Source organism: Archocentrus centrarchus, chromosome 12 (genome assembly GCF_007364275.1).
Source record: "Archocentrus centrarchus isolate MPI-CPG fArcCen1 chromosome 12, fArcCen1, whole genome shotgun sequence".
Lineage (NCBI taxonomy): Eukaryota > Metazoa > Chordata > Actinopteri > Cichliformes > Cichlidae > Archocentrus > Archocentrus centrarchus.
The window spans coordinates 12,427,780-12,451,647 of record NC_044357.1 but is presented as its reverse complement, the minus strand read 5'-3'; the positions used below and the strand labels follow the sequence as shown (position 1 = coordinate 12,451,647).

The 23,868-nt window shown below is 38.5% G+C and overlaps 1 protein-coding gene across 5 annotated transcripts in view; it reads right to left on the bottom strand.

Moving 5' to 3' along the window:
* Window positions 1–23,868, bottom strand: part of rgs3a (regulator of G protein signaling 3a) — a 159,127-nt gene that overhangs the window by 34,127 nt on the left and 101,132 nt on the right. Inside the window, exon 1 of one of the 5 annotated variants that reach the window (XM_030742063.1) lies at window positions 11,577–11,716. The exons of the other annotated variants lie outside the window; for them this stretch is intronic. The gene's annotated coding sequence lies outside the window, so the exon portion shown is untranslated. Of the gene's footprint in view, window positions 1–11,576; window positions 11,717–23,868 lie in introns of those variants that run through there. 5 annotated transcript variants of the gene reach the window in all.

The window sequence follows — 23,868 nt, the reverse complement described above, 5'->3', positions numbered from 1 at the left end:
CTCTCATGATACTTCACAAGACATTTGTGTATTTTTGCAGCTCAAATTAGTTTCTCCAGATTGGACTTGCCTGGTTGTACTTGTATCTAAACTTTTGACCTGTATTCACAAAAAAAAAAAAAAAATGTGATTCAAGACCAAATAAGCACAGTCCTTAAACTTCTGATGTCTTCCATCAGAAGGAGCCAACAGAAATCAGCCATTGTTGCTTTTATTTCTTAGCGCAGTTTGTATTATAAGCCTTGCATCGCCAGTCACTGTAAAAAAGAAAACCAATCCTTTTTCAAATCCTTTTTGATAAAGTTTTATTTATTAGGGCATAATCAGAATAATCTGGATCTGAAAATTGAGTAAATACAACCTCAGATGAACTAAAGACATGACATATTGCACCATGTCCTTATTTATTTAACAAAAACAAAGTCAGAAATGCAGAAGCAGTGTGTGAAAATTAAGGAGAGCCTTAATGCTTCCATAGAAATTAAGAAGATAAATAGCAACCGGGTGCTGTTAATCAAACACACCTGATTATCAGCAAGTGTGACCACCTTCATGAAAGCAGACGTTTTGGCAGTTTCCAGGTTCTACAACCTACTGAATGATGGGATGTACTTAATCTTTCACACATGGCTTCTGTATTTTCGCTTAGTATTTGTTTAATAAATGACACTGTGATACATCATATTTTGTAGTTCACTGGAGGTTGCATTTACCTTATTTTAAGACCTATTAAAGATTTTTTTTATTATTATGTCCTGATATGTAAAACCTTAGAATTGAAAGAGGGTTTACTTTAGTTTTTACTATGACCATATAAAGGCAAAATCTATACAGTCCTTAGTACAATTAAAGTTACTCCTACAACATTATGAAGTCTTTACTCTCCATGTGATCCTGCCTAAATGGTCCACAGTAGCCTAGTGGTAAAATCAAGACACCAATACCTGCTGTATACCATCTGGTGAGGCAGAGGGTGTATATTGAAGGTATTTTTAGAATGAAATGCACTTTAATAAAAGCAGCCATGGAGGAAAGTGGAAATAAAGCTTATCACTTTATCCTTTCTGCCCCTCATTGCTTTCCCTCTGTTCATTTTTTTTCTTCATGTGGTCCAAGTCAGTAACAGTGAGTCACTGGCAGTAACTGATGAGTTTTAATTGTTTTACAAGGCTTGTTATAGCATAAATATGATGATTTTAAAGGAATCGCTTTAAGATGTTGTGGGATATACATAATTTTTTGTGTATCCTTCACATATTTAGACCTGAGATTTACACAGTTTCTCTTTTTGCACCTTGCTGACCCCATCTCTCTCTCTCTCTCTCTCCCTCCCTCTTGCTCTCTCTCCCTCTCTCTCTCTGTCTTGCACACACAAACCCCTGGCTGTTGAAGATATGGCTAGAGAAACAATGGAGCCACCTGTCCTGTCAGATAGACTTGTTCCTTTTCACATTCTCCACAGTGAACACACACATACACACACGTACATGCAAGCACAGAAACAAACCAAGGAGCTTTGCATTAACCCCTTTTAAGGAACATTTTACACTGAAGATGAAGAACAAGCATTTCAGTAAATTTCAAGATAGCAACCTCTTTGCAGACTTTTTAACGTTGTCTATTCAGTGAATCTGCCTTAAAAGATAAATGAAACACACAGGCTAATGGGCAACGAGACATCTGCGGTGTGTAAACCTTTTGTGTCTATGCTCACGTTTGTGTGTGGTGCTTGCATATAGCGCATGTACACGTGTTCTCAAATGTGTTTCAAAGTCATCAATGATTCAACAGAATATAATCTCCGCCATTGCCTCATTAAGGAAGGAAACAAAACCAGTCCTAAAAGGCAGAGAGAGTGAGATACAGGGTATGAGAGTGAATAGATGGAGGAGACAAAGTAGATAAACACAAGCAGAAAGAGGGAAGGAGGAGGGGAGTCAGTGAATGGCAACAGCACAGAAAAGAGATGAGTGAGTGGAAAAGGGGAGAAGAGAGGAGAGGAGAGGAGAGGAGAGGAGAGGAGAGGAGAGGAGAGGAGAGGAGAGGAGAGGAGAGGAGAGGAGAGGAGAGGAGAGGAGAGGAGAGGAGAGGAGAGACATATTTGAGTCTGAATCTTACATCTTTCCTTTTTATAAAGCTTATCGTTAAGGTTAGATCAGGTGACCCTGAATCCCTTAATTATTGCTGTGATAGGCTCAAAATGCTGCAGGACTTAATGTGATGAAATGAGCATATGTTTATATAATACAGCAGCATGCCATTACATTTTTGTCAGTAGTGGCTTTACCTTACAGAATAAAGTGCCTCCAGGTGACTGTTCTTCTGATTTGGCACTATATAAATAAACCTGATTTGAACTGAACTGAATCTTATAAAGCTCACTTGTGACATGTATATGACCCCTTACGGTAAAACTGATTTATTATCAGGAGAAACCACATATTCAAATGAGCTTCCAACAGCAATAAAAGAGTTATACTGATCTGAGTTCGTAAAAAGGAAAAAAAAACTGGACTCCGCTCACTGAAAAGATGTCTTGCTAGCCATCGTTGTAGCCATCACTACGAAGTTTCATTACAAAATATTTGTAGTTCACAGTTTTTGTCTCAACAGCTGATGAATGGATCTGAATGCACTCTGCAGGGATTCGAAGGATTTTCTTTTTTTTCTAAAAAAAAAAGTTTATATCTCTATGACAATCACATTTCAATTTATTTTTGAATTTGTCCCTTTAGAAGAAGAAGAAGAAGAAGAAGAAGAAACAGCCTTTATTGTCCCACAGAGGGGAAATTTGGGTGTAACAGCAGCCGCAGTTATTATAAATATAAATAAAGATATAATAATTCACACTATTAAGAAAAGAATATATATAAAATCAACAAACAATATTAACCTTAATACTACTAATAATAATAACACTATATACAATGTGCATGATGTGCCGGACTATTTACAGTATATTATATATTATCCTACATTGTGTAGGCTATTGTGGTTTTTGTTGGGAGCAGTGATGGTTATAAAGTCTTACAGCTGCTGGGAGGAAGGATCTGCGGTAACGCTCCTTTGTGCATTTAGGATGCAGCAGTCTGTCACTGAAGGAGCTCTCCAGCTCAGCAACAGTTTCATGCATGGGATGGGAGACCTTGTCCATCAGTGATGTTATTTTGGTCAGAGTCCTTCTGTCTCCCACCACCTGCACTGAGTCGAGAGGACATCCTAGGACAGAGCTGGCTTTCCTGATGAGCTTGTCTATCCTCTTCCTCTCTACCAGATAACTTAAAAATGAATGCCATTCCAATTACCTTTAAATCTACGGCAGTTTAAATACTCATTGTTTAAACTGTTTAGCATGACAACTATGACTGTGCTAACGGCTAAATGTCAAGGCAAATTAAAAACAGCATATCATCTTCTCTCATTTTTCACATATTTGTTAAACCAGTCACATATATAAAAATTTTCAGTAGGCTTACACAAAATTAAACACCAAAATCAAGCAGAGAATTTGGTTTTCTCTAGAGTGAACATTACAGTCCCACAGAGCCGCTAACTGAATTTGTGCAGGCATAAGGACTCTACGTGGGCTTAAAACAAAGTGGAGGAAACACATCGGCGGATGTTGAGGTTTATCATGTTTCCCAGATTTAGTTCTGTTCTGTCCCATTTCCTCACAATCCTTCTGGACTTTTGGAAAATAGCCCATAATTTTTAAGACTAAGAAAAAAAAACAATCATCAAAGTCAAACTAAAAGAAAGTTTGAGTTTGAGGTTAAGGCAAGATTAGCCTTAAGCACTGGCCTTCCATCAGTGCAAGCAAGACAAGCAGTGGTTGTCTAGTGAAATCTAAAAATAGACATCAATTAAAATGTGCCAAAGTGAAACCGATCTCTCTCCTTTCATCTCAAACAGGATTCTGTCATAAGCTTTTGCTTACATCCATCCTTTACATCACTGACTCTCAGTTGGCTATTGTCTGTGGAAGTAGAATTAACACTGGTTGACAGCAGAGCCACTGAAATCTGTAGGGGGTGGGCTTTATCACGGGCTTGTCCCGTTAACCGTGGCTGTAGCTTGTCAAGCTGAGAGGGCAGCAACTTGCAGCTGGTTGTTTGCACATGGGTATTGTGGATAAACCGCTGGTCTGATGGGAGACTGATGGGAGATTACTGTGCCAGACAAGCTGCCGCTGACTCTGCTTTCACTGCTCTGAGATCAGTTACAAGCTTAGTGCGGAAACACAGCTAGCATTAGCAAGTAAACGAGCGCTCATTTATCATCATAACAGATGAGATTCTCTCGGGAACCACCCCGGCCAACATGTGCAATTTTAGAAACTTTAAGTAACTCATTTAGTATGTTAGTAATGAAAGCTTAAATGATGGAGAGGGGGGACTCCTCCTGCGTCCAGTTTAATAAAACAGGCAAGTTGAACAGTTGCATACTCCCACCAGCACTTTCAGATTAACGTCTCTGAGAAATCACATGAATGACCAAATGTACAAAGTTTAAAGATACCACGTATCATTCATTTTTAATCCTCCTTTAGATACATTCATATGAATGTTTTTTGACTGGCACTGCAGGTCTGGGTTTCTGAGCTGAATAAAAGCTGTTGTGGTCCTCACAGGACAGCCACTACAAACATATGATTGTATAGCATATGCTGCATTACTGGAGACTAAACAGAATATATGTAAAGTATTTAAACAGAGTTCAACCCTAAACACTTGCAGCAGTAGTACTGATCCCTTTAACACTGATGGGGAACATTTTCCAGCAGAATAAATACTTTTTGATACTTACATACAGTAAGTTTTATGTGTAGTGAAGTGTTTTCATAGTACTTCTGCTAAAGTAATGGTTCTAAAAAGAAAAAAAAAATCTCCAACACTCATCATTGACAGCTAATAATAAATAGTTATATAAGGAATAAAATTTATAGAATTCTTTAGCCAGGAAGGAGTGCAGAGAGGTGAAGATGTCCAGGAATAGTGCCGCAAGAGCCTGTCACAAGGGTATGTTTTAATCTGTCCTGTTAAAGACTAGAAAGAGCTTTATTTTTATTTTATTTCATTAATTCATTTATTTAATAAATTGGGGGGGGGGGGGGGGGGGGGTTGGTTGGACTTGTCATATTTTGCATAGAAAATAAAGTATTGTATGTTCCACCAAACTGTCCAATGATCATATTCCAAATGGCATGTTTTTACAAAATGCATGCTTTATCTGCTATCTGGTTAGCACTGCAGAACAGGTAGGCTAGAACAAACCAGGTGAGAGCAGTGAATAGCTCCTGGGTTCCATATTCACAATATCTCCATGATGGCAAATATAGCTACAGAAAATATTCCTGTACTGTTGGTCTAAATGCCTCAAGGTCAATATGTTCTCATAACGATAGTACAGTACCTCACACACTCATGGACAGTCACCCGCAAACAATTATCTGACCTCTGTCCGACAGTTACCATGGCAACAAGAGACCCATCCCAGGGGAGCAGCTGTGCTGTGCATTTTCCAAAAGCTTCCCCAAAACCCTCCTGCTTATCAATTACAAAGTGCCATCTTTCATCTTCATCTCTTTCCTTCCTTTTCCCCCTTTCCTTTAATTTCCTGTGTCCTGTTTATTTCTAAGTAAGCCATTACATTAAAGAGCATCATTTTGCTCTACTTAGTGTGATACTGGTGGCTAATAGTCTAATGTGTCCAACATCACGCTTGCCAAATCCAACTACAACCTCAATAAATCTGGCTAATCTCAATTAGCACTGTTGTTGGACATGTTGTGTACCACCAAATAAAAGAACATGATTTCTCTCTTCTTCACCTCCTCTTTGCCACTCCCTCCAAGTCCACTAACTCCTTCACACATACTCACTGTTGGATCACTATAACAGCAATTTGGGTGGCTGTCTAAGTGATGTAAGTCCACCCAATCAGCCTGCATGATGCTATTTATCTCTATTAAATAGTCTCCTTTACTCACTGGCTTATCTCATTGATTTCTTCAAAGGATGTGTAAGGTCTGAGAAGTCCAGAGAAGACATCCTGTTTATAGCCCCGAGGGAAAACATCAAATGAACATGGTGATAACAAAGAATAACAACAAAGTTAACCTTATTCCACACTGACTAAAAGCATCATCGTCATCCAGCTCTTTATTAAATATGCATGGCGATCACATTGAGACAACTACTCAGGCACAAGCTTGTAACTGAGCACCACCTTTGTCTCTTTTGATAGCAATAATGACTTGTACTTGAATTACAGTTTTGTAACTCATCGCCACTTTCTCGATGAGGAATTCAGAATCATAATTGTGCTCTTGTTTCATTAGTCATTAAAGGGAAATCAGCCATGGGTACTGACGAATGAAAAATGCGTCAAGGTCTGTTTCAGACAAACTGCAGTCCATACCCGAGAGCAAGAGTTTATCTGAAAGGTTACTTCTCACAAAAAGGTCCTCCCTATATCTTCACTTTGTCCATACATACAAACCAAATGCTTCCCACTTGTAAACACAGTTGTGTTTGTGTGAGAACCTACCACGGCTCTCAAGTTAACTTTTGTTTGTGTTACATTGTAGTTATTTCCTGGTTCCTTTTGTACACAGCCTTGGCTCTCATTACAGATCATTATATTCCTGCCCTTGTGTGCTGCACATGTATCTAACTGTATTCACCTGCATTACCATCTTTGTCTCCCAGACTGTCCCTATTCAGTCTGCCTTTTTTGTTTGTTTGTCTCAGCAGACAATAGACTGACACTTTGCATACCAAACAAGAGTAAAGACTGAGCTTGTGGACTTCTACCTGGTCTCCCGAATGCTACTGAGTCGTCATTCTGTAGTCTCCACTTTTGTTTTTTTTTTTTTACGATTTGTTTCCATATGGGGCGATTACAAGTCTCCTTGGGGATGCGATGCTGCTATTAATGCTTGCTCTCTCAAGAATGATAGCAAACTTGTTTTTCTACCCTATTTATGAACCACATTGCTTTCCACAAAATTTAGTCATACACACAAACAGCCCAAGTTGTTTACTTGCTGCAACCACATCACAGGTTGTTACATAAAAGCACAAGTAAATCATAGTATGAGTCATGAGTTTTAAAAGACTTATATATAAATATAAACATTAACTATTAATATTTCTTTTCTATGTTCATATATTACAAAAGAAATATGCATGTTCTGTCTCATGTGTGAGAAATTCACTGTACATACAGTTGGATGTTGGAGTCGTATATGAGAGAAGTTCTGTTTTTTGGTTTTGATTGTGTTTGTGTGGAAAAGTGTGCATGTCTGTGCCATCGAAACATTTATTAAGCACGCTTTGACATGCACTGTCCAGAACAATCTGTGGTGTAAAGATTTAAGAACCACTGTTGCATTGTGTAATATGAATACCTCACCGAGGGGACCTAAACATATAGATGATCAATCTCTGAATGGCCTCATTACATGCACTGCGATGCTCTGGCCTCTTTTGCCCTCAATTTCACTGTGAGAAGACAGATGAGACAGTAACAGTCATTTATCTGTCAGAACCCTCTGGTGTGATCAGACTAAAATGGGAACAAGGAGCAAAGGAGAAAGGGCAAAAAGCCCGATCAATATAAGATTTTTAGAACCAATAACAATATCTGGTGTTTTAACTGTCCAATATATTGGCTGATATTTTTTTCTTTCAGGCATACAAAACCTAAAAAGATTTGTTATGTGTAGTTATTTATGAGTTATTATTGAGATAATATGACAGTGCAGTTTAAAAGTTATTTTGTTTTACTGTTACAACAAGCTGTGGATTAGTTGTTTACACTCTGCTCGACTCCGTTTGAATCAGCTGGTTGTTGTTATTCCTTGTTAGTAACACCTGTTACTAACAGGGACGTATTCAACATCAACACTCATAACATAGTGTCGTGTTAGGGTGTTTCTTCTGTATCTTCTTTACTTTCATAATTTTCATTTATCAGCTGTTATAAATGCTAATACCAAAAGATCAGCAGATAGCAAATATCGGCCGATATATCGGCGAGGCCGATATGTGTGCCGGGCTCTAAAGTTCCAGTAATCAGTATAGGTCTGCATTTACATTTCTAACTCATGCTCTCAGTAATGTGAATTATCATATTTGTCAGTGGCAATAGTCTATCATACATCCTTTTGGATAAAACTAATAATATTGCCGATATCAGGTGTCAGTCCTGTAAGGCTGCAGAAATATTGTGCATGTTAGTAACACATGAAGGAGGATCACCTAATAAAAGTGATCTCGCAGGATTATTTGACAGTGAGTTAAACCGTGGAGATGTAAGCTGCGATTTACTAGCAATTCTCTATTCTCATGAAATTTTCATTTTAAACAGGCAACTTTTAAATTGCCCTTTACTGTAGCCTGTATGCGTGCAGGGGTGTTTACGTTTTAGAAATGATATGTAGTCATTAGTGGAGATGAAAGTGTTATGAAGTGCTTTTAGCACTTCACCAGAAATTATTGTTAAAATGACATAATATATGTCATAATATTAATTAAATGCTTGCTCTTCTGCATTCAGCAAATGTTTTGCCAGTGCTTTCATGCATTATTTATAGTTGCAGAAGTTAATGTAAAAATAACACTGTCAAACTAATATTAATTTTACTACATCAGCCTCTTGTTAGTCAGTGGATAAGATTCATAATTTTTCAAATCTTTTTGTATTCACAAAGCCCCTAATTTTACTTGGAAGTGACCTGTTGCAATCATAGACCGTATTTAAAAGATGGTTAGCCATCATAATATTACCCAGTGATTTGTGAAGTCTTGGCTTTAGTATTTTAGATGCTACAATCTTAGTTTCTAAAAACAGAGATTCAATAGGAGAGAAACCAAGGGCACTGGAAGCAATTAGGGAAGCGACCTGTTAATCATGAAGTAATCATCTACAGTATTTTATGCATACAACACTGTACTAACTTAAAAATCTGATGATCGCACACTTGTCAAGACAGACAATGATCACACACAAAGATCTAGGCATATAGATATTCCCTGATACATTACAGACATTAGACCGTAATGTGCTAAATAAGACTCGAAAGTAGCATCTGAGATTATAACTCATCATGAAAGTGTTTTCTGAGGTCATAAATCAAGTGAGCGTTTCAACATCTTATTGCAAATGATGGAATCTGCCCCTTTGGTCCCTTTATCAGTCAAGGAAACATGGTAATTTCCTTGACCTTGATTTGCAACATAAAAAATGAAAAGTTAAAAAAACAAAAAACAAAACTGCCTTCCAAAGGGTTAAGGCACTTCTGCATTGGCTTAATGTGGCAGACCGAGAATCTACCTCTATCATTATTATACAGTCTTTGCTGTGCTACAGGTCCCAGAATCTAAAATGACTAGTAGGACGTAGCTGACGCGTGGTTAAAATATTCAAACAAACTGTTGTTCCTTTAGTAAATATCACAGTTTGCAGTTGTTCAGTGACTTCAATTTTTGTTTTATATTTCAATTATTTATTTGTTATACATCATTAGTCTCCTTTTTTGTTTGCTTTGCTGATGCCTGCGTTGTCAGGAAGAAGCAAAAGAGACTAAGCAGAGAACATGAATGAAAGATCTGAGGAGGGATCATTTTGTGGCCATGAAACTTGAATGAATACAGTATTTTACCAACTTGGAACCAGATAACAAAACTCATCCCTATTACCCTGAAATCTAGTTCATTTAAAAATAGCATGGCACGTAGCCACTCCTGCAAAACCTTTGGAAGAATCACATAAACCAGCCAGGGGGCAGAAAGATGAGATTTTTTTTTTCTAAAGACATTATTGTTAGAATCCGAAGATACTGAGAGAAAATGCCATTGACGTAACTTGCCCCATGACGCCAGGCAGCTGAGACAATGTGACCAGTGAGAAAGACTGGAAAGGGCTTCAGCAGAAAGAAAGGGAAGAGATGTTTATGTGAGTGTGTGTGCACAATTATTCATGCTGTGGGGACATAAATTGGTCACATTGTGTGGAGCTGCCTCCCGTGAGGACAAAAAGTAAGTGTCCAAAGAGTAAATCTTTAAATATGACGACTAGGCCTAAAGGCAAAGGAGGGCGAGGTTTGGGTTTGGGTGAAAGTTACGGTTACATGAGAGCTGACATTCCTTTACTTCAGAAGCAAAGAAAAGTTCACTCTTGACAATTTTGTATCAATTTTTATCAGCATCAAAGGAGCCAGGCTTAACTTTAGTTAAATAAAGGTCATCGTAATAGCAAGAAGGATCCTTTGTTCAATTTTCCTACAAAAATCATATTCAGTTAACTTAGTTCAGTCTATTTTTCCCCTGGTTGTATATGTTTGTGTGAAGCATTTACATGCATATGTGCATAAATTTGGGGTTTAGAGTCTTCCAATTTGCTGGGAGCGTAAGACCAGCTGATAAATCACATTCATTGTGTGAGTGTGTGTCTCCATGTGTGCACAGCAGAGGGATTCACCACTGACACTGACTACTATTGATCAAAGTCAAAGGAGAAAGTGAGGACTGGAGGACTGGAGGAGAGGTTTTCTTCTCCTCATGCTTAAAACTTTTAGATCCAAAGCCTTTAAAACCACTGTAATGAAATCAATCATCTCCCTGTTTATCAACAGGCACCAACAAAACCACACACCCTGCATCTAATATTCCCTTAGTCTTTTTTTTTTCCCTCTAGGAAGAGAATAACCCCTCAATTCTCCTAATGAGGGAAAGAGAAAAGCAATTTTCCCCAGTGTGCTTCCTGTTGTTTTCCCCTGTGGTCCCTCGGTTTGCTCTCTCCTCTTGTTGCTATCACTTTCAGCTTTGCTCTAACATGGTTTAGAGTATGTCTTCTTAATGGCTATCTTCCTGGCCTTCTTCTCTTTTTATCCCTCTGGTTCTCACCCTACGACTCCCCAGCCATGTGAAAGGTTAAAATATGTCACTATGACATAGCCAAAGCAAAAATCACTGAAATAAAAGCACTAAATAAGGGACATAAACAGTGTGTAATTCATAAAATATAGCCCACAATCCTTGCTTATATAGAATGAGATGATATTACAAGGACAATAAATATTAAAGGGAGCTATTAAAGCTGTCAAAGGACAGGAGGATGAGTGGATGCAGTGACAGTGTCAGGGCAAATAATAAATGAGGATTAAAACAAAGAAAGAAACTGAGGAAGAAAAAACCTCAACAAATCAAAGATAGAGCTAATAAGTGAATCAAAACAGCATGCAGCTTTGACAAACTGTCTTCACATGAGCCTGTCATAAAGATACCTGGTGATAAATAGACCTTTATTACTTTTTCTATCTTTCTTCATATCTTTTGGTCTTGTTTCTGTCCTCTCTTTATATCACCCTACACTCAACACTCAATGCCTCCCAGCAGCGCTAAATTTTCAGCTTTTCAAACACTGCATGAATACTCCCAAATCTTTTTTACCACCAGAGCAAAACAAAAGCACAATAAAATCCATTTGCATGAAGCCCCTCTGTTGATTACTCAGAAAAGATGTATTCCTTAGATGAAAAATAAAGTAGCAGTGCTTGATATAAACCCTACCTGGCAAGAGGAAGCGGTTCCAGGTTATAATCCACTAAAGGCAGATGCAGGCACTCCACACATCCCCATTAAAGTGGCCTACTTCCTCTGTCAAGCTGGTGTGTGAGTGTTTGTGGCTGGCTGGCTAGCTGGGCTGGTGTGTGTGATGCTGTCAGTGTGGGCTAGGCCAACTGAACTGTGCAGAGATATGGAAGAAGAGAGAGAGAGAGAGAGAGAGAGAGAGAGAGAGAATGCCCAAGAGGCTAAGAAGGTAGACTTCCAAGCTACACAAACAAGTCAGAAGGAAAGGGGGAGAGGGAATAAAGGAGAGGGAGGAGACAGAGATAATGAGAAGACACAAATGAGTACTATGAGCTCAGAGAGATCCATGCAGTGTGTATGTCCAACAAACATACTAACTGATCCATACTGTCGTTCATGATTGCAGATATGTGTGTGTGTGTGTATGTGTGTGAGATATAAGTGTGTGTATATATTGTTTCCATTTGTGGCTCCACAACACGCCCACCCTCCATTTCTTGGTGAAGATAATAAAGCACTACAGCCAGGTCCCACAGGGTGCACAAAGGACACAATGGACACATAACCACAGTAAACAAACACAAGCAGTTAGAAAACACATCCATCTATTTTACGCACACAGTGTAGCCACAGAGGCACAGAGTAACCATATACCAAATGGGAGAAATGTCATTTTGTAAAAGCTTCCTGTCTTAAAGGGAAAGACAGTGCTATCTGTAATATACTTTGTAGGATGGCAGTCACATTTTCTTCCCTAATTCTTCTTTAAATAAAAATTTAATGTTATTACAGTATTACTATGTATATGTATATGTACAGTATTAATATTTATATATTTATCAAAACAGGCAAAGAACACACAAACACACATTATTAGAAACATTAAGGAAGAAATCTTAAATAATTATACGTTATATTTAAATACCAGTTGAAGGTGTTTAATTGTTTAGTATTCTTTGCTAACTGTTATATTCCCCTGGAAATAATATTCACATACTATTAGGGTCATACACATACTTATGCTTATGCTTAATCTGACTCCACATATGATTCACGCTCCTCTGTGACCTCACAGTTTTGTCACCTGTTCGGATAAAATAACTTATAACTAAGCCTCCACTCCCTGAGACATCTACCTTTGGTGACGCAAACACGTCTGACATATGCTGACACATCAGAATTAAGACCTTATGTACAGTATGTGTCAAGAACTTACCTATAAACAGTGCCCGTTGTACTTACACAACACAAGTGAGAGAATGTACAACCTGACTTGATCAGTTGACTTGATATGCAATTATATTTACATCATTTTCTATACTTCTTGTCAAGGTCACTGTAAAAATGTGCTGTGCTATTTATAGATCTGCACTCCACACACACACACACACACACACACACACAGCTTGTCTCAACATCCTAGACTTGATGACATGTGAGGCCAAAGTTAGGAGGGATTTTACAAGCTTCGCAACATTTTTTAATAGAGCTAGCCTAGCCTACTTTCACGCAGGCTTGCGTTGTCAAATGCGACAATAAAATGAAACCAGCAAATCTGCCACACTACGTGAAGCATCACTGCTCGAGTTAGCATGGCCAATAATTTTGCAGCACTAAAGCCAATGATAAAAAATGTGGTATGATTTTTTATTTAGTGGCAAAAAAAATAATAATAAAAAATTAAACAACAGAACAAATCTGACCAAGCAGCCAAAGCCAACTTTGGCTGCTTGACAAATTTTAATACTAGGGTTGTATAATGAGTAACACAACAGCCGTAATGCAACATGATAACAATATGAAAAAAGCTAAATGGCAAGTATGAGAAGTGTTAAAAGAACCTTTAACAATGAGACATAAATGATCCATGTGACACTCTTTAACCCCTCTCACTAGTTCACACATTCCTTCTCTCGCTCTTTTCTCTCTTCTTCTGTCACTGTTATCACAAGAGCCTCTCAGCACTACTCAGGAGAAATGTTTTTCTTTTTTGCCACCTTAGTGACGAGGAGCATTTGACATTGAAAGGTAGGAGACACACCTGCGGCCTCTCTCCACACAGTTGCTTGAGTCAATACCTAGCCATCGCTGACAAAAGTCCAAGATGTGTGGTTTCATACAGCGAGGTAATAGTTCAGCACTGGTTAATGTGAGAAAAAGAACTCCAATAGATCACACTAACATTAAATCAAAAAATAGTTGTAAAGTTTCTTCAGTCACATCAAATTTCATCGATTTTATGTGCAGAAGGCAAAAGAAGGTCAAGTGTTTTCCGCTCTGTAAACAAAAGAGGAAATCACACCTGAGCCATTTGTCAGATTTCCTCCACACATTCATCTCAAGATCCTGCTTTTCCACTGTGAGTGTGGCATGAAAAACTTTTTAAAGACAAAATCTGAAGACATTATTTAGCAAATAAGATTATTTTTGCTTCTCAGACCAATGCAAAAAAAAAAAAAAATAGCAAAGAAAAAAAACCCCAACAGAAACAAAACAGAAACAACTACTGTCCAAATTAACATAGACATAGACAAACTGAATTAAAGTCCCTGCTTTCGCCTAATACGGCTTTTGCATCACCTAAACACAGTCAAATCACACACACTCACTAAGACCATGTTTAATAAGCATGCAGGCACGATATTCCTAATCTTCCCCACAGAGAGAGCACCACGAGTCTCAAAAAGAGTGTGACCTCTGCACTAATATTACATAAACATGACATACATTACCTTAGACACCGGCATCGGGACACGCAGCGGGCTTGCTTGTTTCTATGAGTGTTAATATTGTTGTTGTGTATCTTAGAGTACTCCGAGGAACACAGTTCATCCACACAGACACACACTGACACAGCACATGTGCAGCACAAATACTAGATGCAGGTTGCTAATCCAGTGTGACCATATGTCATTTCTTTCCTGTCTCTTTTTCAGGGATGTGACAATGCTCGTTTCCTCTGCTCTTTCTGCAGCAGTCCCAGCTTCGACCCCAGCTCGGTGATAACGTGCATGCCAACGTGTGTGCGAAAGACAGTGAGAGGGAAGGGGGGAGGGGGGATCCGGTGAAGGAGGGGGAAGATGCAAAAAAAAGACAGATGGAATCGGGGAGAGACAGAGGTGTGAGAGTGACAGCAGGAAATGTAAAAATGTGATGTGTTAAAATCATGGAGGGAGTGCTGGTTAGGAAAAGATCAAATGCAACTAACTCTCTGGAGATCGAACCAGCAAGTGTCCCTAATCCTTCACTCTCTCTCTCTCTTTCCCCCTCTTTTCCACTGCATGTTATTTTTAGAAGTTGATCTGCCGCAAATCAAAGCACTGAATCAAAACCTATCCAAAGAGCAGGATGTTAAGGGCCACGTCTTTCACACCTAATAGGACACACACATACACACACACACACACACACACCAACCTGGTCTGTTACAATGACCATGCGTCTGCATCAGACCTGAAGAGAGGCATGTAAGCTATTCATCAGGCCTTATCTAATCATATCATGTGCTAATACATAATAAGCTTCACAAATCGCTATTTTAAACACTTGTCAATTACACAGCACAGATGCACAGCTGGCTCCCTCACAGTCTCAGGCCAAATGTATTCCTGAGGAAACATAACCAGATGATGAATTGAAGTAATGAGTGACATTTAAATGGTAGAATATCAACTTGTGGCAAATTAGATTTCAGTATTTGCCGCTTTACCTGCTTCTGGCACGCTTACGTTGTGGTTGAACATACAGTGCAAATTTCTCAGTCTCTCCATTAAATTCTTGTATTAATCAAAAATATCCTTGTGTCAGAAACATCCTTGTAATTTGCACATTAAAATATTATCCCAGCTCCATTACATGCTTGGTGGAGCACATGTCATTTTTCAGAGTAAAGAATGTGCGTAATTAAAACTGGGAGTGGATGGATTTCATGCTCCGCATTACCTTCTTAGGCCTGAGTCTGTGAGGCACTTATCTATACTTCCTTCTGTGCTGATGCATTACCATTACATAACACATTTATGAATACTTAAAGGTGAGCTAAAATAAAGCCAAACATCACTCCATCAGAAGGAAATCATTAATTTTTAAAGAAAGCCAAGGGAATTAATCTAACACTACAGACCACAATGATTAACGTCACTCAGCTGCATGTGTGTGCATGTGTGTGTATATGTCTGCATGCGTGTGTGACTGACAGAGAGATAGGCAGAGACCAGGGATAACAAAGAAAGTGATATATGCGAAGAAAGTGAAGGCAAAAGCATATTTGAAAACATGCATGTTTGTCCCTCATGGATCAAATGATAACAGAGTAAGAAGAGGGGAAGCTAATGCTTGAAGAGGGAAAACAAAAAAAAAACCAAGTCTGAATTTAAGCAGTAGCAATGCCATTAAATTGTTATGGAAATATCTTTTTGGAAGAAGAATTTAAAATTAAGAAATTATGAAACAAATCCGCTATGATGTTCCACACATCTGCACCATTTAGAGTTGTAAATCTGGATGTCAAGACACCACATCCCAGAAATAGCATGCAAGGTGCCCTGTGGCATGTGTGTGTGTGTGTGTGTGTGTGTGTGTGTGTGTGTGTGTGTGTGTGTGTGTGTGTGTGTGTGTGTGTGTGTGAAGAAGAGCAAGCAGCATTAAGAAGACAAATGGAATTCATCCATGTCTAATTAGGGACAATGAGGGGGAAAGTATGCATCTGTTGCAGACAGAAAATAAACGCAAGAGAAATGTCAATCATATTAACATGTGCTGGTGCAGATGTTTACCATATTTTACTTTATGTTTAAATATTTTAAATTTATCAGAAATTGTAAACCTGGCAGTGATCTTGCAAGAAGCACGCAGAGAGCCTTTTATCTGACGTGTTATGTAAATATTTGTATTTAAAGTGTGTAGAATGGCTCACTGAGATGACACATGCGCAGCCGCCCTTCACAGCTCACTCCTATCCTCATTGTGTACCCAGTGAAAATAAACTGTCAAAAAACTACACACTCCTTCGGCAGCTTGTTAACTTTCTCCTCGCTTTCTCTGATGTCACTTTCTCTTTCACGACGATGACTATCTCAACTGAAACTCACTCTCTGTCAGCTTGGAGACCTGCTTCTGCACTTGGACAAGTGTCACTCACGTCTGCTACCATAATTGTCTTCCTGACAAGCCTCACTCCTTGTGAGAGTTCTACTGAGACAATGTTGTTTGAGCAGTGATAAGCCACTGTTGTGTGAGAAAAACAAACTTCAGTCGGTTCTAGGACAAATCTGCTCTATTAGCTCAATGGAGCACCAAGCATTCAGATGAGGACTCACCATGCAATAAACTGGCCCACTTTTCCCTTTGTGATTGTATGGGTCATAAATGGTAATCTAACATATATATTTAGTATACTTATGCTGCATTCCATTTATCTTAGAAGTTGGATGTCGGACAGTACTCCGGAGTTGACCTCATTCTAGTAGAAGTTGTTGAAAAAGCAAGGAGAAACAGGATTTGTTCATTCATCCATCACTAGCAATACAGCACAAATGTTGGAGGGGTTTTGTTTTGTTTTGTTTTGTTTTTGTTTTGTTTTGGGGGTTTTGGAGGGGGGGGGGGCACTCAAAAACACAGCTGCAGCACGTTCATAGACAGCCTGGTCAATGCTTTGAGCACGACTTATTTAGTGAGTCGCTATTACACAACAGTGGTAGTACAGCTCACAGGTTTTACAGTTTTACTAATATTTATATGCCCCGCTGCTAACTTGGATCATGAAGTCTGCGTTGATGTGTGTGTGATGAGTGGCTTCGACTCAGAAGTCGGAATTTTTGACATTCTACTTCAAACTGAACACACCATTAGGCTCTTTAGGCATGTAGGCCTAAAGACTGGTCAGTGATCCCATTGTAAACACCAGTCGCTAGGGAAATATGTGCATTCCCCAACCAGTTGACGAGTGCCTGTGGTTAATTGCTTGTTGTTGTTAAGAGATACACAGTGTTGCATCAAACACATCCTTGCAGTTGACCTGGTTGCTAGCAGATTGCTGTGGTTGCCCTTAGTTTGCATCAAAGACGCTGACTTATCTGCAAACACTACTTGCTAAGCTGTTGTGAAACTGTAAAGCGTGCGATGCAAACCAGAACGGAAACTTTACCATTGAGGGCAACATGTTTCAAAAGGGACATCTTTTACTTTGGAGGCAAATAGTATCCATTTCCAGTTTGCGCCACACTTTTTCAAGTTTTATTGCCGCTTGGCTGTTAGCATCTTCCATGCAGTTGACTTGGTGTCTTCCATGCAAACTAGGGGCAACTGCAGCAGTCTGACAGTAACCAAAACAATCACAAAGAGGATTTAGTGCAGCACCCTCTTTGTAACCACAAGCAATCTCCAGCAACCACTTGCCATCAGTCAGGGAATACACATTTTTTCCATAGTGACCAGAGGTTGCCAGGTTGCAAGGCCTGAGTAACTGAGGGCTTAGGCAACAGAACTGCTAACAGTTTTGCAGTGTTTTGTGCTTAAAGTGACTATTGTAATGTTGCTAAAGTATAACACTACTGTCCAAACAAATTTTATTATGTGTTTGTATCATTCTACTCTTTAAAGGGTAGAATGATGCAGTTGTAATCCATTAAACATTAATTACTTTTACTTTAGACAGGTAAAAGTTTGGAAGTACTGTGTTTGTTGGCCAGTCAAAAAAAGTTGACCTCCTCTTCAAGTCATACCCCACACAATCTCATGTTAAAATGCTGAACCTTAGAGCAGAAATAAACATAGTTACAACCTGGTACAAAAAAACAAAAAAAACATTTATTGGCTTACCTTTTTATAACTCATCTATTTACATTGTCTTAAGGCTTAAAGTTATGTATTATTAGGACATTTTGAGTAAAAGGTAGCTGCCGACACACGTTTGAAGCACGGCCAAGAAATTTACTCCAGATCTGAAGAGTGAAATTCAAGTTTTTTATTAATATGTTATTAGTAGTCAGAGGATGCAGCTTGCTAGTGTTAGCTGGTAACTTAGCACTGGCTTCAAAACACAAGAACATGGCGTCCAAAATGCTAAACTTGCTTCAAGCTAGAGTCCACGAAACAATGGGTGTTATCATAGTGGCTACAACCATCTTTTATATACAGTTTATGAAAAGGAAAAAAAATTATATCTCCAATTAAGGAAGTTTAAACTATTGCAGTAGTCCCAGTACTTCATGGAAACCTTTAATCCCCACCACCACCACTTTAATGGAAAATACAATGTGATATCGCCATATCGTCACAAGCTGGTGCTGTCAAGATACTGACAGTGTGTGCTGCTGTCAAAAATCTTACGACAAAAGTGCTAAAAACAAAACAAGGAAAAAAAAGAAGAAATTGTTTTGCTATGCCACTGAATCCTAAACTGAACTGGAGCAATCAGCCTATTTTTACTTTGTGCTCCTGCTTAAAATGCAGTGTGCCCCAATAGTGAGATATGCTACTTAATAGCTGAAGATTCACTGACAGTTCTTATCCTTCCCTGAACTTCATGTTTCTTTGAAACCATGCGTGAATGTTTTCCTGAGCTGGAAAGACACAGTTAATTGGGAAAACGAAGAACAGAAAGGATCGCCACATTTTTATGATTCATCATGAATCAACAGCTTGACAAGTTGAGAGAAAGTGTGCTACAGAGAAGGAATGGGTCCTTGTCGCACTACATCACTGCTTCTTCCAACATAAATGCTGCATTATAACCACTTGAGCACTAAAACAGATTCTCATAAATGTGAAATGAGACAGGAAGAGAACAGAACAAGCTGCCTCCAAACTTCAGCACACACTTTGTTCATTAGCAGAAACCATCTTTTTTCACTGTTCGTGAGAGCCAATGTGCTGATGTAGAAAATTTATGCAACTTTTACTGCAGCTAGTTTCTGACTCAGAGGAGGAGTGCCAGTATTGCTCATCAAAGGCGAAATGTGTGTGAGTTCAGTTGTCAATTTCAAAATAGGCAGTCCTATTTAAATTCCCATCAAGTCTCTCTCTCTGTGTGTGTGTGTGTGTGTGTGTGTGTGTGTGTGTGTGTGTGTGTGTGTGTGTGTGTGTGTGTGTGTGTGTGTGTGTGTGTGTGTGTGTGTATTTATGCAGCTGTGCAAATACATTTTTTTTCCTCCAGCTTAGTGGCTAATGATGCCCAGTCAAGAACGCACCAGAAGCTTTCCAATGAAGGAGCTGACAGACTTTTAACGGATTTGGTTAAGTTTAAGTGGGTTTTTTTGTTGTTTTGTTTTGCTGTTTTTTTTGTTTGGTTTTTTTTTTTTATTTGCACACAGTAAGTTATAGTTTATCTGCTTCTTACTGATTGCGATTCATTAGATAAGTTATTCAAGACTGCACAATTACAACCTGCTGGTTCTGATTAAAAATATCTCACCAAATTATGTTGCTACCATCACTTTTTCAATTGTGTTTACTGTGAAGACCAAAGGCACAACAAAAGGTAAGGTCACGCAAAACTTCCTTTCAATGAATTTGCCATTCGCTCAGCCCGTTAAAATGACTTGATGCCACGGTGTTACATAAGCTAATGTGAAATGACTATGATTTCAAACTGTAAACAAATTAGGAGAGCAAAGCTACAGTATGTCAGCACGTTCTCAAAACACATTAGTATCTAAGGGGCCCAGAACTCTAGGAAGATATTCCTACCAACTTACTCTTTAAATATAAAGTACACCAGAGTTGATGTTTAAGTCATGAAAAGTTATGAGAAGCCCTTGTTTGATTCGTCAGAATTAGAAAATCCTTAATCTAAATGAATCTAGAATTTAAATGAACTGAAATGAAATGAAAACCTAAAATTTGGCACATTCTGATATGTCAAGTTACTCAATTTCAGGGGCCTTTGTGCAATTCTCTGCCCAGGATCATCCTCTGTTCTTCCACCATTTAACATCTACTCTATAATATCACGCCATCCCACTCTATCATTATCTTAAGCTCCTGTCTTACCTCAGTCCAACTCATGGCCCACTTTGCCTGACATTTTTTTGATCTGCAACTTCACGACAGAGTCTACAGTGGAGGGCTGACAGAGTGAATGGGCATCATATTTTCAAGTTAATGATGAATGTTTGCTCCAAGCCGTCTGTTAAATATGCTGCCAATAAATGGAGCTCTGCACAAAACAGACATGAAAGTCATCATCATGCCCCACTCTCATTAGGACTCGGAGATTAGAGACTCCTCAATAGAAAAGAGGCTTGTGTCCAAATTTTTCCAAAGGGAAGCATTCAAAAGTGTTAAGGGACTGAAGGAACTAGGGCAGCTGCTGACATCAACACTGTGACGAAATAATCCCATTTTATGGTAAAACATGAATGAAAAACCCAACACGAGTAGATAGTGGCTTCTACAGAATGTGTGTTTTCCCTCTGGAGACGATTCTGCTCTCTCTGCACACTTGAACATAACTCTTGAGAAAGGTGCATGCTTCAGCTAAGTGCAGATTTACTCAGCTTTGTGCATGAGAGGAGAAATACACTTTCTGACACAAAGAAAATGGTTGAATCAATAGATAATTTTCTAAAGCGCCTTTACTGCTGTTCTCGCACGCTAGCGGTAATACACACTGTGGATCGAATACATCCTCTATTCACATTTGAAAATCGGTTCTGGTGTTGACTCAACAGTAACAATAAAGCAGAAATGAAGTTATTTAAGCTCCACCAAACGAATATTCTCTTATGCCAACTTCATCAGAGGATGTGTACTTGTGGTACTCGAGGAAAGCTTGTTGAAGTTGGCAGAAGTTTTTTTCCTTTACACGTAACTTTTTATATCTGCATAATTGTGTCCTCGTTTTTGTGTTAACAGGAAGCAACCCAAGAAAACTTCTCAGCATAGGAAGTAAAATCACCTGAGTATTTGACTTTTAAAAGCTCCCACAGTGATGATACTATATTCTCCTCATATCTCCCATATTTGACAAAGCTGATTTGCATATTATTAAATACATTTGGAGGTGACTGAATAGAAACTATTTGCCTCTAAGGGACTCTAGAGAAATGCAATCAAAAGTGAACTAATTTTGGCTAGATGTACAATGTTATGATTAAGCATGTATTCCTTTGCCTTCGGGACAGCGTTCAGATTTCCATTTATTAAAGGATTACAACAAAATGTTCTAATAACTGCACACAGAACAAGAATAACAGGAGTGATTCCACTGGGCAGTGCATGTAACGTATGAGACTGTACCATCAGGGTTTTTCCAGATTTGTGATGAATTTTTACAAACACCTTTTATGCATAAAAATGTCAAGCACTGCCTCCAGCATTTTAGCATGTTTTTGTAAATATGTTTATCTTCAGCAAATCTCCAAAATGACGCTAAAACTGATAAGTCTTAAATCATAGAAAACAGAAAAACAGAGACATAGAAAGTAGAATATCATCACATTTATTAGACTTTATTTGATCATTAGCTTGGTTGATGAGGTAGCTTGCCTCCTGATCTAACAACACAGCATCTTTTTGCACTGGAGCTTTAAAATGAGTAATTGTAGAATGTTAGAGGTTACTAAAAGTTGTTCTGTCTTTACTTGAGTTTTACTGCTACTGGGTCTGAGCTGCCTCATGTCATCTTTTGTTTTTGTGGTTGTTTTCTCAGTAACGTGGCCCAATTAAGGACTAATTAAATTGAAAAACAGCAATAAACTAGGGGAGTTTCTGTACCGCATCTGTGCTAAGACACTGGTTTGTCAATAGCGTTTACGTAAACAGCATCGACTTACGTGACTTTGCGTTCTCGCAGAGTTGTTTTTGCTATTGAGCACATTGAACACTGGCGTGTGTGTAAATGTGATCATTTACTCAGCAGGGAGCACCTAATTGGTGCTGACCCTGGGAAAACACAAGCAAGGAATCCAACTTGTACAATGACTATAGTGTTGATGTGGAAAGTTACAATACCTCAGAACACTGTCATTCATGAAAACACTGTGGCAGTAAAATCTTAACTTAGAAACAACGTTTCAATGTTTATATGTGCTGAAGTAAATAAAATTTGTGGGAAAATTGTTATTAAAAGGGGGGAACACATATATACATAAGCACATGTGCAATAAATACACACACATGCAGACAGAAGAGAATCCAAGATGAAAGATTGCCGGTTTGTCAGTCTTTCTTGGTCTCTTTCATGCGCTGATGAAATGAAGCCCTAATGTACAACAGGTGTGTCATCAACACACAAGGCTATTTATCCCTTTTAATCACCTTTCAGCTAAACTCAAACGAACTGGGTAGCACTCCTTTTAAACTGATGACGTGAATGAGCACTCCCTTTTGTTTTTCAGAAACGAAGGAGGAAAGGAATGGAGAAAAGGAAAAAGTGTTAGAAATGAAAGAGGAAGGAAATGTGATTAGTGTTCAAAGAAATAGCACATAAAGATATAATATAAATAAACAAATGTACGTTAAAGATAGATGTATATGTATCTTTCTTAACAATAAAAAGCGCCCCAGATGACTCAGACTGGACCTCTTTTATCACAAAAAAAAAAAAAAAAAAAAAAAAATCCTAAATAGCAATTAAAAAAAAACTGTTTAAGTAGATTTCCCTGGGTAGAGTTTGAAATGACCAAACTGGGCCATGGTAATCTCAGTCACAGCATCCCCAGCAGCCACCCTGTTAATCAGGGCAGCAGAAGCCCCATGAGCTCTTGAAGATCAGTTCCGGTGCATCCTTAAGCCCTACGCATTGGGCTACATTAGGAAAAGGGCAGTTGACTTAATTTCATCCAATTTGTTTTAAAACAGTAATAAATCAATCTGTAAGCGCCTATAATAAGAAGAATGATTAATTGAAAAGAAGGTGACTGAAAAAGCAGGATTAGTAACTCTCCACAGAACAATTCAGCATTGTTCAACTCCTTTTATTCTAACCTGCAGGTTTCCTGGTTCCTGAGTAACTAAGAAAGTAAAAAATAGTATTTTAGTAACTATTTCACTCATAATTTAGTGGAGACTGAAACAAAGCTGAAGGGAGAATACACGTAAAACCAAAATCTCATCCAATGGGACAAAAGTATGTCAGTAAAAACACAAAGCAGAGCAGATGAAATTACAACCTCAAATCACACAGCAGGCAGAGTTTCTTCTAAAACTCTGTCTTTACCCCAGTAAAAAGAACACCTGATACTCACAGTACTCAGTTAAGTCAACTGGTTACTGCTTCTAATACTGCTTTATACATAAACTGCAGGAGCGGTCATTGACGTGGCTCACA